This window comes from Tursiops truncatus, chromosome 3 (assembly GCF_011762595.2).
Source record: "Tursiops truncatus isolate mTurTru1 chromosome 3, mTurTru1.mat.Y, whole genome shotgun sequence".
Taxonomy (NCBI): domain Eukaryota; kingdom Metazoa; phylum Chordata; class Mammalia; order Artiodactyla; family Delphinidae; genus Tursiops; species Tursiops truncatus.
In genome coordinates this window covers 121,159,974-121,179,279 of record NC_047036.1, presented here as the reverse complement: position 1 = coordinate 121,179,279, position 19,306 = coordinate 121,159,974, and positions in this window count along the sequence as shown.

Here is a 19,306-nt window from a genome sequence, read left to right as displayed (position 1 = left end):
TGGCCTCTAACATTATTGCATATTGTTTATTTTCCATTTTTTTCAAGTGGCAGTTCACGGCCTGTATTCATTTTTCAACTCAAATGTTAATCTTTTTCTTTTTGTTTGAAAAAGCCATTAGTTTTAAAGAATTCTCTGAACTTCTATAGCACTTGTCCATTCCTCTCATATAATGTGAGCCTGTTTCTTTTTTCATTGAAGCATGCATTTTATTCATATTTCATTTCAATTTTATTCACTAAAATTGTAACTATTAGACATTATTTAAAAAACTTTTTAACATCTTTATTGGACCATAATTACTTTACAATGTTGTGTTAGCTTCTGCTGTATAACAAAGTAAATCAGCCATATGTATACATATATCCCCATATCCGCTCCCTCTGCTGTCTCCCTCCCACCTCCCTATCCCACCCCCTAGGTGGTTACAAAGCACTGAGCTGATCTCCCAGTGTTATACAGCTGCTTCCCATTAGCAATCTCTCTTACATTTGATTGTGTATATATGTCCATGTTACTCTCTCACTTCATACCAGCTTACTCTTCCCCCTCCCTGTGTCCTCAAGTCCATTCTATGTCTACATCTTTATTCCTGTCCTGCCACTAGGTTTGTCAGAACCATTTCTTCTTTTTTTAGATTCCATATATATGTGTTAGCATATGGTATTTGTTTTTCTCTTTCTGACTTACTTCACTCTGTATGACAGACTCTAGGTTCATCCACCTCACTAAACATAACTCAATTCCGTTTCTTCTTATAGCTGAGTAATATTCCATTGTATATATGTGCCACATCTTCTTTAACCATTCATCGGTCAATGGACACCTAAGTTAGGTGTTATTCGAGATTTACACGTTGTTAGGGTTGTTATTCGAGATTTTTCTTGTTTCTTGAGGTAGGATTGTATTGCTATAAACTTCCCACTTAGAACTGCTTTTGCTGCATCCCATAGGTTTTAGGTCATCGTGTTTTCATTGTCACTTGTTTCTAGGTATTTTTCGATTTCCTCTTTGATTCCTTCAGTGATCCCTTGGTTATTTAGTAGCATATTGTTTAGCCTCCATGTGTTGGTATTTTTTACTATTTTCCTCCTCTAATTGATATTTAGTCTAATAGCATTTTGGTCGGAAAAGATATTGATATGATTTCAATTTTCTTAAATTAACCGACGATTTATTTGTGACCCAAGATATGCTCTATCCTGAAGAATGTTCCATGAGTGCTTGAGAAGAAAGTGTACTCTGTTGTTTTTGGATGGAATGTCCTATAAATATCAATTAAGTTCATCTTGCTTAATGTGTCATTTAAAGCTTGTGTTTCCTTATTTATTTTCATTTTGGATGATCTGTCCATTGGTGAAAGTGTGGTGTTAAAGTCCCCTACTATGATTGTGTTACTGTTGATTTCCCCTTTTATGGCTGTTAGCATTTGCCTGATGTATTGAGGTGCTCCTATGTTGGGTGCATAAATATTTACAACTGTTATATCTTCTTCTTGGATTGATCCCTTGATCATTATGTAGTGTACTTCGTTGTCTCTTGTAATAGTATTTATTTTAAAATCTATTTTGTCTGATATGAGAATTGCTACTCCAGCTTTCTTTTGATTTCCATTTGCATGAAATATCTTTTTCTATCCCCTCACTTTCAGTCCATATGTGTCCCTAGGTCTGAAGTGGGGCTCTTGTGGACAGCATATGTACAGGTCTTGTTTTTGTATCCATTCAGCCAGTCTATGTCTTTTGGTTTGAGCATTTAATATATTTACATTTGAGGTAGTTATCAATATTTATGTTTGTATTACCCTTTTCTGAAATGTTTTGGGTTTGTTATCGTAGGTCTTTTCCTTCTCTTGTGTTTCCTGCCTAGAAAAGTTCCTTTAGCATTTGTGGTGGTGCTGAATTCCCTTCAGTTTTGTTTGTCTGTAAATGTTTTAATTTCTCTGTCGAATCTGAATGAGATCCTTGCTGGGTAGAATAATCTTGGTTGTAGGTTTTTCTCTTTCATTACTTTAAATATGTCCTGCCAGTCCCTTCTGCCTTGCAGAGTTTCTGCTGAAAGATTAGCTGTTAACCTTATGGGGATTCCCTTATGTGTTATTTGTTGCTTTTTCCTTGCTGCTTTTAATTATTTTTTGTATTTAATTTTTGAAAGTTTGATTAATATATGTCTTGGTGTGTTTCTCCTTGGATTTATCCTATATAGGACTCTCTGTGCTTCATGGAATTGATTGACTATTACCTGTCCCATGTTAAGGAAGTTTTCAACTCTAATCTCTTCATATATTTTCTCAGTCCCTTTCTTTTTGTCTTCTTCTTCTGGGACCCCTATAATTCGAATGTTGGTGTGTTTAATGCTGTCCTGGAGGTCTCTAAGAGTGTCCTCAATTCTTTTCATTCTTTTTTCTTTATTCTGCTCTGCAGTTGTTATTTCCACTATTTTATCTTCCAGGTCACTTATCTGTTCTTCTGCCTCAGTTATTTTGCTATTGATTCTTGTAGAGAATTTCATTTATTTTGTTGTTCATCATTGTTTGCTCTTTAGTTCTTCTAGGTCCTGGTTAAACGTTTCTTGTATTTTCTCCACTCTATTTCCAATATTTTGGATCATCCTTACTATCATTACTCTGAATTCATTTTCAGGTAGACTGCCTGTTTCCTCTTCATTTGTTTGGTCTGGTGGGTTTTTACCTTGCTACTTCATCTGCTGTGTGTTTCTCTATCTCCTCATTTTGCTTAACTTACTGTGTTTGGGGTGTCCTTTTCACAGCCTGCAGGTTTGTGATTCCCATTGTTTTTGGTGTCTGCCCCTAGTGGGTAAGATTGGTTCAGTGGCTTTTGTAGGCTTTTTGGTGGAGGGGACCTGTGCTTGTGTTTTTCTTTTGGGGGCTTGATCTTGTCTTTCTGGTGGGCAGGGCCATGTCCAGTGGTGTGTTTTGGGGTGTCTGGGAACTTAGTATGATTTTAGGCAGCCTCTCTTTTAATGGGTCGTGTTGTGTTCCTTTCTTGCTAATTGTTTGGAATGGGGCATCCAGCACTAGAGCTTGGTGGCCATTGGGTTTACCTGGGTCTTAGCATTGAGACAGAGATCTCTGCGAGAGCTCTCACTGATTGATATTACATGAGGCTAGGAGGTCTCTGGTGGTACAATGCTCTGAACTCAGCTCTCCCTTCTCAGAGACCCAGGCCTGACACCAGGCCATAGCACCAAGACCCTGCCAGCTGCATGGCTCAGAATAAAAAGGAGAAAAAAAAGAAAGAAAAATAAATAAATAAAAAGAATGAAAATTTAAAAAGAAAATAATAATAAAAAAAGAGAGCAACCAAACCAATAAATAAATCCACCAATGATAATAAGCACTAAAAACTAAACTAAGATAAACATAAAAATCAGAAACAAATCAGTAGCAGACAGCAAACCCAAAGTGTACAGTTGCTCCCAAAATCGACTGCCTCAATTTTGGGACAATTGGTTGTCTATTCAGGTATTCCACAGATGCAGTGTACTTCAACTTGATTGTTGAGATTTAATCTGCTGCTCCTCAGGCTGCTGGGAGAAATTTCCCTTTCTATTCTTTCTTCGCACAGCTCCTGGGGTTCAGCTCTGGATTTGACCCCGCCTCTGCATGTACGTAGCCTGAGGGCATATGTTTTTTGCTCAGACAGGAGGGGGTTAAAGTAGCAGCTAATTCGGGGGCTCTGGCTCACTCAGGCCGAGGGGAGGGAGGGATACGGGATGCGGTGCGAGCCTGCAGCGGCAGAGACCAGCATGACGTTGCAACAGCCTGAGACGCGCCGTGTGTTCTCCCTGGGAAGTTTTCCCTGGATAAGAGGACCCTGGCAGTGGCAGGCTGTACAGGCTCCCAGGAGGGGAGGTGTGGATAGTGACCTGTGCTTGCACACAGGATTTTTGGTGGCTGCAGCAGCAGCGTTAGCGTTTCATGACCATGTTTGGTGTCCGAGCTGATAGCTGTGGATCATGCCTGTCTCTGGAGCTCATTTAGGTGGTGCTCTGCCTTCTGTGGGCAGACATGGAAGGAATCTCCTCTCCTTGCACACCCCAAAACAATGGTCTCTTGTCTCTTAGGCAGGTCCAGACTTTTCTCTGGGTCCCTCCCAGCTAGCTGTGGTGCACTAGCCCCCTCAGGCTGTGTTCACGCAGCCAACCCCTGTCCTCTCCCTGAGATTTGAACTTTGAAGCCCAAGCCTCAGCTCCCAGCCCCCACCTGCCCTGGCAGGTGAGCAGACAAGCCTCTCAGGCTGGTGAGTGCTGGCCGGCACCGATCCTCTGTGCTGGAATCTCTCCGCTTTGCCCTCTGCACCCCTGTTGCTGTGCTCTCCTCTGTGGCTCTGAAGCTTCCCCCTGCCTACCCCCGTCTCCACCAGTGAAGGGTCTTCCTAGTCTGTGGAACTTTTCCTCCTTCACAGCTCCCTCCCAGAGGTGCAGGTCCTGTCCTTATTCTTTTGTCTCTGTATTTTCTTTTTCCTTTTGCCCTACCCATGTACGCGGGGAATTTCTTGCCTTTTGGGAAGTCTGAGGTCTTCTGCCAGAGTTCAGTAGGTGTTCTATAGGAATTGTTCCTCATGTTGACGTATTTTTAATGTATTTGTGGGGAGGGAGGTGATCTCCATGTCTTATTTCTCTGCTATCTTGAAGATCTCTCTGTAACTATTATCCTTTAAAATGTCAATAGTTTATGATGTATCAATAGTGACAATCTATTTGTATTTTAGAGACTTTAGTAACAATCTGAAGTAAAAAAGTAAATTTTTGGAGAAGTAAATCTTTGTCATTATATATGCTTTAGAAGGCAAAGCCATACTGTTTTATACACACACACACACACACACACACACAGCAACTAGATCATAGAGTTTTGAGCAAAGATGGTCTTATCCTTACTGAAATCCCATTATTTGAAGAGCAATGTGGATAAATGAGAAGTACATGTCTGTGGAATCTACTAGAGCTTAGATTTAAATAACAGCTTTTCACTTGGGCACACTCTTCAATCCCCTTAAACCTCAGTTTCTTTCTCCTAAAAAAAAAGAGGACAAATAATATGTCTTCTTCAGAGTGTGGTGACAATTAGATGAAATAATTTATGTAAGGCCCTACCATAGTGACTGGCATGTGGTGCAAAATCATAAATATTAACTACTTTTATTCTTATTTAAGTCTCTGTTTTTTGCATATTTATCACAATGTCTTGAAACATACTAGGTGCTTAATAAACATGATAAACTAGTCAATTCTGTTGAATGAACAAAATAGTCCAAATAGTTTATTAACTTGTTTTTCAATGTAACATTTAGAGAAATTTGTACCAAAGCTTGTTTTCTCCTCTTTCAAATGCATTCCACCTCCGTATCATTTAAAGTGTAACTAGTCTAAATCCAATAAATTCTCAATTCTCATGCCTAGGCTGTAAGTAGGCATATTATAATCACATTTTATGTCTTAATAAACTGAGTAACCAGAAGGCAGTGCTTTTCCACATCTGGGCCCTTTTCCACATGAAATACATGACATCTGCACTAGTAAACTCTTGAATGGATTTTTCAAAGTAGGGTTGTGGAGTGACCTGGTCCAAGCAATTCCATATCTCAATTTGGAATTTTGCTTCAAGGACTAAGGTAGTCAGAAATATTTGGGGCACTTTCCTCTGATGAAACCTGCCATTACATTCTGACTTTCACCAAATATGTAGTTCTTAGAATCACTTTAATTTGCTCTCCCCCTACCCCATCTTATTTTGTAGCACGATCATTTAAAGAGACCTTTGAAGAATGCTTTTAGGGAAAGCTAAACAATTTCTTACAGCTGCAAGCAAAGTTTCCTCCTTTGATTGACAATGGCTTCAGAGAGCCACGAAGTGTAACATTTTGCTTTTATTTATGCCTTTATTTATTTTACTGGCTATGCACAATCAAAAGATCTTATGAAATTGGTTTCTAATCATTTCCTAATCCCTCTTTGCATTAATGGGAATCAGTCCCATTCAACTGATATTGTTTCTCTTGAGTCTTCTGCCTTCTAGGTCAGTTTCACCTCATCTGGCCAGTGGCTACTGTGAATCAATAAATAATGGCACTTTAATACACCCTTATTGATGTAGACATAGCTGAAGTTTGACTGTATGTCCACTGGTCCCCAAGTCATTTCCCCATCAACAGGGATCTTCCTCTTTATCCTCTACCCACTTTCTTCATATGCAAAGATAAAATGGAAGGTAAATTACCCTTGCTGAACTATTTCTGTCCCTTCAATTTTCTGACTTACTTTTTTGAGACAGACAGCTTCCTATTTTCTTTAACATTTTTCCTTCTTGGGTAGGGAATTGAAAAGACATTCTGTCATCTGAGATACTGTTGTCCATTTTCTTTCCTTTCTTTTCATCTATATTTCACTTGTGTTAGCTTTTTCAGACTTTAGTCAATCTTTTCACATGCAATTCTTTCCCAGCATCTTTAGATCAGTTTTATCAATGTATAATTTGCACACCACAAAATGTATCTCTTAGTATTTTTGAGAGGAAGTAGAATGGAGGAATAAGAGCAACCATATCTTTTTGGTCACAATTTTTATCCCCATCTTTTATTTCCTCCTTAGTCAAAAATTAAACCTACTTTTAATATTTGCATGTTTTTTAAAGATTATTTTTACATTGTTTCTTGTCAACTTCCGTTTTCTTTCACATTAGATTGATAATTTCTCTGGTCCATGGTATGCCCTTCTTTTTGGTAAACATTTATTTGTCTATTTTTTATTGGACCTCAGGAGCTCAGATTTTTAAAGTACTCATAATTTTTGTAAACCTCTAAAAATTTGTCAATGAGATATTTGCTATGATATTAGCCCTACCTTGTAGACAGAATATCTAAAAAATAGATCATAGCACAGAAGGAACAGAATAAGGTTAAATTAATGCACAATAATCAGTATAGACTAATTAAAATATGCACTAAGAATTGTTTAGTATAGGTAGAAAAATGATGGCTACTAGAAACTATTGATTTTATAGGATAATAAGAAACAGTTCTAGGCTTGGTGAATTTGTGACACCATATGTTTGTCAACCAAATCACAGGAGGAAAATGGAAAATATGCACTGGGACTCACTGTTTCATTAATTCAGAAACTATGTATGGAGTACCTCCTGGTACAGAGTCTGGTTCTAGGTACTGGAATTATAGTTAATGAAGACTGACCAATTCTGCAATTTTTATGGAGCTTATATTCTAGAGCTTATATTCTGTCTAATAAAATAGCCATTACTCACATATGGATATTAAAATTAAAATTAAATAAAATTAAAAACTGAGCTCCTCAGTTGCATTGGCCACACTTTAAATGCTCAGTAGCCACATGTGGCTAGTGGCTATCATATTGGACAGAACAGATTTAGATCATTTCTAAGATCACAGAACATTCTATTAGAAGGGACTATCACTAAAATTGTGTTTTTATTTTTATTTATTTTTTATTTATTTATTTTTTTGCTGTACGCAGGCCTCTCACTGTTGTGGCCTCTCCCGTTGCGGAGCACATGCTCCGGAAGTGCAGGCTCAGTGGCCATGACTCACGGGCCCAGCCACTGCATGGCATGTGGGATCTTCCCGGACCGGGGCACAAACCTGTGTCCCCTGCATCAGCAGGCAGACTCTCAACCACTGCACCACCAGGGAAGCCCTGTGTTTTTAGTTTTAAAAGCTTAATAATAAGTCATCTAAAACACCCAGAAAAGCAAAAATAAATAAATAATATTATAGACATCTATGTAATCTTTCCCAAGGTAAAACATATGTTCGTTGCTACTTGTCACATTTGTCTCAGCTGACTCTTTTTTAAAAGTAAGATATAAAACATTATAAAAAAGGAAAATCCAGGGCTTCCCTGGTGGCGCAGTGGTTGGGAGTCCGCCTGCTGATGCAGGGGACAAGGGTTCGTACCCCAGTCCGGGAGGATCCCACATGCCGCGGAGCGGCTGGGCCCATGGGCCATGGCCGCTGGGCCTGCGCATCCGGAGCCTGTGCTCCGCAGAGGGAGAGGTCACAGCAGTGAGAGGCCCGCGTACCACAAAAAAAAAAAAAAGGAAAATCCATAGTCCTTCTTCCCTTCTCTCTCTTCCTAACCATTATCTTCAAAATGATGTGACTCACTCATAAGCATGTTTTTGAACTTTAACTACATGGGAATATACTGATAAACAATATAAACTATTATTATGTGTTTCATAATTTTTACATAAATGTCAGCTATTTGCAACTTCCTTTTTTTGTTTGTTGTTTCCATTTAACATTTTATTTTGATATTTAACCACAGTGATGCATACCATTCTATACTTTCATTTTTCTGCTCTACGATATTTTTTGTGTAAAAAAAAAACCTCACTGTGTATTTACCCACAGACCAGATAAGAAACTGTTAGGAGCTTTCCAAGTAGAGTCTATATCCTAAACATTTTACAAGCTCTGTTGGACAACCCAACCTCTGTCCTACGCTTGAAAAGAGTTCAGCAGCCCACAGATCCTAACCCTTTCATGAAAGTGCACAGAAGGGAAGGGTCCCTCTGTGGTGCTGTTGGATGCCCCACCATGGCCTTTCTTCAGTGGGGGACACTCTGAGAGGTCATCTATTTCTGCTCTGATAGGAGCATAGGGGACAGATAAGCAGTGACACTGCAGCCCTAGAGCATCTGATTGAGTTGATGCTCTTCTCTGGAAACTTATTTATTGCTTCTTTCCTAAATAAATGGGTCTCTATGTAAATCAAGTCCTAAGTAATATCTTGTAAAACACATGCACTCATTTCTTGAGGGGAAAAACAATTCACTAAATTTATGTCAAAATTTCCACTCTATCTGAATATATTTATCTGCTATCTTTTGATGTTCTGATCTCATAAATTTAAAAGCAATGCTTGGATCCTAGCTAGGGAGACAGGCAGCAGGGATTAGGTCTATTTCTCCTTACTTTAGCCTTCTCCTCTCAAATAATTCTGTCCTTTATGAAATGTGAAATCAGCCTGGAGGTTTAAGAATTTCAATGTAATACTGACGCTACGTTCTCCGTCCTGGGTGTCTAAAGTACACCTTTCTACTTGCCTTAAGGAAAAACCAAACCTGCTTTCACCTACAATATGAAACTGCTTTTGTACCATTTCAAAGACAGGGCAACTTTGAAAACATTGATATATTCCATTGTTATATTTCAGGCATTTCCACACTTCAGATTATTGGTTTAAGAAAAACATTAGTAAATTGGGCATTTCAACAAATTGAGGATTCAGAGGGGGCTTTAAGATCGATTATCAAAGTAGGCTTGAGGGTCATTTTTCACGAATTGTATATTCTAGGAAGCCCACACAAAACATATTAGGAAAGTAATTGCTCAGCCCAATCCAGTTCAATAAGGCAGTGTAAACCATCTTAGGTGCCTCCCAATGGCTGGGACTAATTTTTTTTTTTCAGTTTAATTTCTTTTCCCTCAGCAAATCATTTTTTCCCAATTTAAAGCTCATGTAAAAGTAGGATAATGTAGATGGAATGATGTGGGACCCTTCTTCCCACTGCCTTACATACTCAGCCACCCCTTTGCCCCCACAGATTTACAGAATACAGAAATTCTGAAGGATACACTGTTAGTAAGCGTTAAGGATACACATGAAACCTCTAGAGGACTTTTGTTCCTAGCCCTTTGATGGACTGGTTTTTCTAAATCACTTTGCAACTGAAAGAACTACATATTCTGGGTAAAATATTTTTAAAATCCACTTTAAAAATGTCTGCCATTGATGTGGCCAAAATGCAAAGTACCTGTAATCTAGGCAGTACCTTAAATGGGAAGACTATGGCTACATGCTACACTGTGGATGAATTTCAAAAACAATGTTGAGTAAATAATATAGAAAATATAAAAACATATATACTATTTTACACTTTTATTTGGATCTTGCTTCTTAACAGTAATACTTTTCTGCCTCTCCTTCCTCTTTCCTCTCTGATTCATCTTGCCTAACACAGAACCTGGCAGAAAGAAGAGTAGATACCACTAAATACTTGATGAATGAAAGACTATATGATCGGAGTTACAATTGAAGGATTGGATTAGGTACCTTTGCTGTTGTAACAGAGTTCCAAAATTTAGTGGATTGAAGTAATATTTATCTCACAATTCCTGTGGGTCAAAAATCCATTCATGGATAAGTTAGGTCCCCTGGCTCAGTCTCATGTATGGCTACAATTAAGATGGTAAGTTGGGGCTATGGTTATCGCAACACTCAAATGAGGTTTACCCACTTACAAGCTGACTCATGAGAATGTTGACTGGATTCAGTTCTCTGGTTATGGCCTGAGGAAGCCTTCAGTCTCTTCCTACATGAACATCTCTGTACGGTAGCTCACAATATGGCACCATCTTCCATCAGAGTAAGTGATAGAGAGCAGTGAAGAGAGAGTGTAAGAGGAAAGTCATAGCCTTTTATAACCTAATCTCAATAGTGACATCTCATCACTTTTGCCATAACCTATTCATTAAAAGTAAGTCACTAGGTCCAGCCCACAATCAAGGGAAAGGGATTATATAGTGTCCATTATGAGTGGTATAAATAATAAAGTTAATAGGATGGGTGATCAAGGAAAGTTCATTTATCATTGAGGTGATCTGAAAAGACTTCATGGACTTGGGATTGGATTTGAGATTTTAAGAGTGGTTTGCACTTTGTTAGGCAAAGAAAGAGGAGGAGGACATCCATGCAGAAGACTCATGAAATACAGAGTGAGAGAAAAGAGAGAGAGAGAGAAAAAATCACACTAGTAGTGTTTGAATGGCATGATTTTAATGCCAGATAATTGACTCTAGGTAAATGCTTATGAAGAAGAGTGAATGGAGATTAGGTCTCCAGGACCGCGTACAAGAAAATGTGTGATAAACATTTGTTAAATAAATGAATAAATAAAATCCTAGGCCTTTTTCTCTTTGCAGCTTTAAAGGATACACAGATTAAAAAACTAACCTGTTAAATGCTTATTTCTACAATTATCTAACTGACTACCATGATCAGTCAGGGATGTAATGACTTTCTGAGATCCACTGTCACTGGGGGACTGGGGCCTTTGCAGCTCTTACAGTTGCAGATGGGAAGTGAGAAGTCAGCCGCACAATAACCTACCAGCTCCAGGTGGGTTCAAGGTTTTTGGGAGAAGATAGCTGGGACAGGCAAATAGGGAGGGGATCAAATGAAAGGCACTAGTCATGACAGAATACAAGAAGCTGTATGTTTCACTGGACGATATATGTTGTCTTCTGTGATTGGCATCACTCACTAAACGCTAATTAAACCTCACTAATTCCCTTCTGTAGCATGAAACCACCATATATTATTTCACACATGTCAATTACAAGTTCCAAGTAAAACACCTTGGACTTTGCAGTATGAGATTCAAGATGTGTCCATTAGTTTCTGTTTTATGAATGATGATGATGATTTTTGGGTAATAGGTTGAAGATGGGCAGTACTTAACGGTGGTTGAGAATCATTATCATCGCCATTAGCTCTCACTTCTCTTTTTCTTTGCCCAAAATGACAAAGTTGAAAGTGGAATGTGTGTGGGTGTATGTGTGCATATATAAAAACTTTCCTATTTTTTCATGGCAATTTAGAAGTTTTGCTTTCTAAACTGAAGTTTGAGTAGATACATGGGTACACAGAAAGGCACACACTTACACCTTTTCTCCTCCTCTAATGGGATCTTGAAGCCTAGTCAGTGACCACAGTAGCAAGATGCATTTCTTTCCTTGAAGTCGATAAATTGTGAATTATGCTTCTGAAGGGGGCAGTAATGTTGACTGGGAAATGGTAGGATCTGACGAGTTCTAGAATCTGGAATTTACATGGAATGCTCTCCTAGATTCTATTTCAGCCTCAGCATATACACAGGTAGATATAGGACTGACTGACAGTGTCAGTGCCTCCACAAAGAGACAGAAGTGATGTAACTCAGTGCTGCAAACTGTCAGAGTACATCTGAATTAATATTCAAAGCCTCTATGTATGTAAGCAGTGAGCCCAAATGCATGTCATTTTCACTCACGTGAAAGTGTTTTGTTTGTCTGCTTTTTTGGTGTGTGTGTTTTTTTTCTTGGGGAGGGGGGACAGAAGGCATCTATACAGGCCAGAGTGTTGCTGCCTTTCATCTAATTTAAAATCTTTTATCCAATACTGATATCACACTTTCACATTTTCGATTGTTTCTTCCCACCTATTCCATAATGAAGCACTGCACTGTATTAGCATAGGAGAAAGGAAGTGCAGCCGTGTGAAGCTATGTTCTCAAGACAGTACAGGTCCCTTGGGAAGCAAGAACCATGGTCTCAGACTTTTGATATGCGATCTAATATTCTAAGTATGTGATTTTATTAAGCGGATTTTAGAACACTTCCCTTTGCTTTAGGTTTCTTATCAGTGTGGTTAGTTATGGTGGTAAGGTGGTCAAAGTTTCTAAATAAATGCTTTTGTTTTTCCATTTCTGCTTATGCTATTACCTAAGTCTACAGAAATTTATTTTCTGAAGCTCCAGGAAAACATCATTATATCTGATTAATCAAGATGCTACAATGACTTTGTCTTTTGCTTTTTAATGAACCCAGTATTCAAACTGCCTCCTTTTTCTTTCTTTCCCATTATCTTTTTTTTTTTTCTTTCTTTCCTTTTTTTTCTTTCCCATTACCTTATAGACCTGTGAGGGCAGTAAGTGGGAAAATACTGTATTCAGAATTTAGGAGGTTTACGTGCAATAACTTTACTCTGTCTGCACCAACCAAGAACACAAGACTCTAGGGATTTAGCTCCAAAAGCAAAAGTAATTCTAGTCAGGATTATAACCAAGGGGCTGAAGCATAGTAATTGGCAATTTATGGAGAAAGGCCTTATGTGCTACGTTCATTTATTTAAAAAACTTAATTGCAATTTTCTGGATGTGCTTTTCTAAGTTTCCATAATAGATTTTTTTCTTTTTTTAAAAAAAAAATCCCTAAGGTTTGAGGAATATATGGATAGGAATCTGAAACCCAGCACACTTTTTCTAAATGTATCTAGAAAATTTTTTTGGTATCTAGTGTTGAGATTATTATCATTATTGATCACCTACTATGTGTAAAACAACTCCATAAGGCACAAAAATCTGAAAATTTCAATAAGTACTTTTAGGGAGCTTTATATTCACATGGCAATATTAAACATTTATTTTTTAAACCGAACAGATACTGAATTCCCAGCTATAGCAATGCCATTTAAACTGAGACTTAAAAGATGAAATGGGTCTAGTTAAATAAGTCCCTTTAACATAGAGATATGAAAGCATCTTTCAAAATTCTTTCCAATGTCACTTCTTTAGAGAAAATGTCCCTTGATTCTCTCACTCCAAATAATGCCTTCATGCTAAACTTTCCCTTCTACATTTTATTCTACTTTCTTATAATTTACTGTTAAGTTGTTTCTCCGTAGTGAAAATACTCTTTATGATACCACAATGATAGATACATGTCATTATACATTTTTTCCAACCCATAGGGCCTACAATACCAAGAGTGAACCTAATGTAAACTACAGACTTTGGGTCATTATGATGTAGGTTTATCACTGTAACAAATGTACCACTCAGGTGGGGACGTTGAAAAGGAAGGACGCTGTGCAGGTGTGGAGGCAGAGGGCGTAGGAGAAATCTTTGTACCTTCCCTTCAGTGTTGCTGTCAACATTAAACTGCTCCAAAAAGTCTTAGTTAGAAAAACAAAAAACAACCAGTGTCCATAAATGATACGGATCATGGTTTGAGTCTTTACTTTGTCATTTACTAGCTACGTGCTCTTTGAGAAAAATGAGGATAACAATAGCGCTTATCTCAGAAAGTTTTTGTAAGGATTCTATGACATCAATCACAGGAGGCACTAAACATAGTATCTGGCAAACAATGATCTTGAAATCGATATAGTCCTTATTATTATTATTTAATTATACTGCTAGTTGGTCTCTGAAACCAAGCTTCAAGTCAAATGACTTTGACAGACATTAAAATATAGTGTCCCACGTGAGCTCCAAGAGACAGGTCAGCTATATTGCAGGGAAGACTTCAACTGGAAACTGTACTTCACACCTCCTGTCTTCTGCTCTTCCAGTGACACACTTCTGCTCAGAGTTCTCAATAGCAGGAAACCAAAGGCACACAATTTGATATTTGTATTTGTGTCCAGGACTAAGACCTTGGTCTTACAGCTGAGATGAGATTCTCTAGGAATTGTACCTGCATGGAACCCGGTCTTCTGTCATTTAACAAGGATCAGAAGGGTTTAGGGTTTGTTTTCAGGGAATAATTCAGAAATATTCCTGCTTTGTTCAATGGAATTAGCTGGCCCAGAAGGAAAGATGTTCATACTGCAGCCTTAGCCATATTGTTAATACTGTCATAAACTTGAGAAAGCTGTTTCAATTTCCCCATGATACTTTGCTTATATTAAATAGCATTCTCCCTAACTCACCTTGTGGAGGCTTTTGACTATAAGAATTAACTACTCATTGTATACAAATAGGAAAACATAGAAAAGTATAAAGAAGAAACATAAGCACCCAAAATCAATCTCCTAAACATACGCACAATTTAGATTTTGTTGTATATTCATTTTTCAACAATTAATTTATCATGTGCCTACCATGTGCCACTGTGATTTTAACTTTGTTATACATGTGTGTATATTTACATATATAATTTAAAATTACAAAATTGGTATGATGGTGTTTAATTTCATATCTTCTCTTTTTCATTTAAGCCAGAGCCTCAGAGGTTTGGCCTTTGAAAATATCTTTTTGTACGGGGTATATAACAATGCATCAATTAGATGGCTATACAGTAACTAAAAAATTATATAATTTATCCCTCATCTCTTGATAGTAATTATGTTGCAGCTTATATTTCTCTTCATTCATACAATTTCAGTCTCTGAATGTTTCCTTAAGATAGTTCTCCAGAAGATATCTTATTGGATAACTAGAATGGACATTTTTAAGGTTTCTGGTAGCTTTTCCAGTAGTATGTACCAATTTGTGTTTCCTCCAGTAATGTATAAGCATGGCATTCTCTCAACTCTCATTTTTAACATCTACACATAGAACACTAGGACAAAGTTAGAAATGATCATGCAGAGAAAAGTAGAAGGTTCCAGGATTCTCACTCCTGGAGTGAATCTGGGCACCTTGTGAGCTAAGACAGACACCAGAGCTTGTGGAGCACCAAGGGTTTTCTCCAGTGTCCTGAGATGCTCTTATTTAACAGGCATCCCTCAAGGTTCTTGATCAAAGTTGACACTCTATCAATGGTGCTGATGGGTGCCTGACTGCACAGAGGTGATGGAGACAAAGGCAAATACCAAATTAAAAAGAAAAACAAAAACCACAGCAGAGGGTTTTCTTTTATTTTAGCCAGATCTTCTCCGTGGTTGAATACATCCACTGTATTTCCATTGAAAATACAACATTTTGGGTGGTGTGAAAATCTGTGTCAGGAAATAACCCCAAGAGAACAAAACATGTATCAGGTGATAATGGATGTTATTAATGGAAGCAACATTTGTCTCCTTTTGTTTTTCCCTGACTCTCATTCAACCATAGTAAATTTTAACATGTGTGTCAGGTTTCCTGCAATTTATGTACAATGAAACTCTTTGGGGAAGATAACACCCAAGTGTCCATATGATTTCATGCTGCAGTCTCAGCTTAGATCTAAAGTTAATGCCAGTTTCTGGTTCCTTCTCCTGGGGAGATGTCAACAGAATATGCTGGTTCAAAATGAATGTGTCTCTGTGACTGGTATTTTTGATGGACCTGGCTGTGCATCTGCTCTCAGAAATCACCTCCTTCTGTGATCACAAGAAAAACAGGCCCATCTTTTAAGACAGGAATAATTTTTGCTTCACTAAGCACTGTTTCTTAAATTTGTTTTAGGTTTAAGATCTATTGCTTAATCTTTGTGTCATATCTCATTATGCAGAAAAGTATAATGTATGCTGGTTACCAAAACAGGCCCTGAGGTCGAATGGAATATGATTGGTTCTTGAAGGTTTCAGAACCAGATGATTATTTCTTTTATTTTTCAGTCTTCTTGATTCACCTCTCCCAGCAATTATTCTTTTGCCCTTTTTACCACTTGAGGGTTGAGATGTATACTTGGACATACTATGAGATACACCATGAATAGACACTGAGACGGTATGTATCTGGACTACAGTAACTAGAACAATAGAGGATGTCAGACTGTGGTGTTTGAATGACAGTTGGGAGGACCACAGCTGTGTTGCTTAGATAAATACAACTTGCAATAAGGGAGAGGAGGGGCAATGCTTGCCTTCAAAGAGCTGAAGTGTGGTCAAGTGAAGGTGTGAAGCTCCTTAGGTTGTGTAATTGAGCAAAGGGAACTAGCATCAACACGTGGGTTCAGCCTCCCAAATATCTCTCATTGTTCAATTTTTCTCTATCTCAACTCTCCACCACTCTAGTCCAAGACATTTTCATCTCTTGCCTGGAATATGACCACAGCCTCATAACGCATCTCCCTACTTCACTTTTGCTTTCCAGCAAGTCATATCTTTCCTCTGCTTATACCCCTTTGATAGTTTGGCATCACTTTAGATAAAGTTTGAATCATAGACAGCCTGCATATCCTGAATGATCTTGTTATTCATCTCCCTCCAGCCACATCTCCTTGTCCCTTGGTCTTTGCTCCAGCCACAGTGGAATTCTTTGAGGAAGATGACATTCAAGTGTCCATGTGATTTGATGCTGAAGTCTCAGCAGCGCGCTCAAAGTTTTAGAATCTTCAGAAACATTTTTCTCTTTGCTCGGAACCACCCTTCCTTCTTCAAGAACACAACTGACTCTCCTCCCTGTCCTATCTACCCCCGATTCATTCTCTAGACTACACACACACACACACACACACACACACACACACACACACACACGCACACACATAGCCCTCCCTTCATGTCCAGGCTACATCCCTCAGTTATGGGTTCTAACGGCACCATCTACCTCTTTTCTAGTGCTTTTCTTGTAATTATGTACACGAAGTCTATTTTCACAGCTTCCTTGAACACTCTGTGGAGGAACAGACTGCTTCTATTACTCACTACTGTACTGTAGCCCTTCATATTCCTTCACAGAGCTAGCACAGTGCGTAACACATGGCAAGATGCCTACGTCATCAATATGTGTGATGACAGAATAAATGAAAGAATAAAAGGAAGTTTACTTTTTCCTGTATGAAACAGTTATAACATTGGAGGTTGTCAGAAGATAAATTGGACTATCTTGTGTGTGTGGTGGGGGGCGGTCCTCACTTACCGGAAATATTCATGTAGACATGAGAAAACCTCTTAGTACGAGTAATGCAGTGTCATATGAAGCAATAAGTGGGATAACTGGACTAAACTCTTTAGTTGTTCTTTCAAGGCAAGTAATTCTATGGTTTGTAAATTATTTTAAAGCTTTTTTGGGGGGTGAGAAGAAAAGTAATTCTGATTAAAACCTTTAGTGAGTCGTAAAGCAATTATACTCTAATAAAGATGTTAAAAAAAAAAACTTTAGTGAGGAGGAGATTTAATATTTGGCCAAGGTGAATGTTTTGAACATCTGGCTTTCCAATATATTTAGAGGGGTTTGTGCATATCTGGATTCTATGCTCCCAAACGTGGATGAGGGTGACATTCACTCACTCACTCATTCATTCAACAAATGTTTCCTCTGCTGGGGATATGGTGAAGAACAAGAAAATAAGCTCCGTCCCCTATAGATGCTTCTATCCTAATGGACATAAACACAAAATACATTTAAAAATAAGGAAAAAAACTAGTAATTAATAATTAATGATGATGGTGGGGTATCTTAGAGTAATCATGTATCTTAGAGTAATGTATCTTAGAGTAATCAGTATCTTAGAGTAATGATGATGGCTTCCTTAGAGTAATCAGAGAAGCCTTACTGAGGAAGGTGGCCTTTAAGATGAAATTTGAATGATAAGAGGGAGAACCTGTGAGAAGATCTGAAGGAAGAGAATGAAGAGCAGAATGGACTCCTAGACAAAGGTACTAAGGCAGAAACAAGACGGGCATGTTGGAAGGGGGAAATGAATGCCAGCATAGATGGTTCAGAATGAAGGAAACAGTGGTACATGGTAAGGTGGCAGCGGTGGGTGAGACCAGAAGAAGCAGGAGTTTCAGCTATGGTGAGATGACTGAACTTCATCCTAATGAAATCAGTAGTCATGGAGGTTCTGAGGAGAGAAGTTACCCTCTCAGACTTTGGTTTTGCCCATTTATCGTTATAAAATCTTTTAGATCTGTTTACCCCAGGACTCACTGTAGTACCTTCTGATCTTCCTTACATGTTTCCTCTTTATTCCTAGTTAGAAAAGAGCTCTGTTTGTGCTACCAAGAGCTATCCCAAATTAATATCTTTGAAAACTATTGGTTTAGAAGCTGGAAATATGTTGCAAAAGCTTAGAGTTGAAAGCAATAACAATAAAAACCTATTTGACTGATGCATCAACTTCTATATGTTAAAATCCCCCAGCCTCTTTTTTTTTTTTAATTTAACATCTTTATTGGAGTATAATTGCTTTAAAATGTTGTGTCAGTTTCTGCTGTATAACAAAGTGAATCAGCTATATGTATACATACATCCCCATATCCCCTCCCTCTTGCATCTCCCTCCCACCCTCGCTATCTCACCCCCTAGGTGGTCACAAAGGACCAAGCTGATCTCCCTGTGCTATGCAGCTGCTTCCCACTAGCTATCTATTTTACATTTGGTAGTATATATAAGTCCACGCCACTCTCTCACTTCATCCCAGCTTACCCTTATTCCTCCCCATGTCCTCAAGTCCATTCTCTACATCTGTGTCTTTATTCCTGTCCTGCCCCTAGGTTCATCTGAACCTTTTTTTTTTTTTTTTTTTAGATTTCACATGTATGTGTTGGCATACGGTATTTGTTTTTCTTGTTCTGACTTATTTCACTCTGTATGACACACTCTAGGTTCACCCACCTCACTACAGATAATTCAATTTCGTTTCTTTTTATGGCTGAGTAATATTCCATTGTATGTAGTTGCGACATCTTCTTTATCCATTCAACTGTCAATAGACATCTAGGTTGGTTCCATGCCCTGGCTATTGTAAACAGTGCTGCAATGAGCATTGTGGCACATGGCTCTTCTTGAATTATGGTTTTCTCTGGGTATATGCCCAGTAGTGGGATT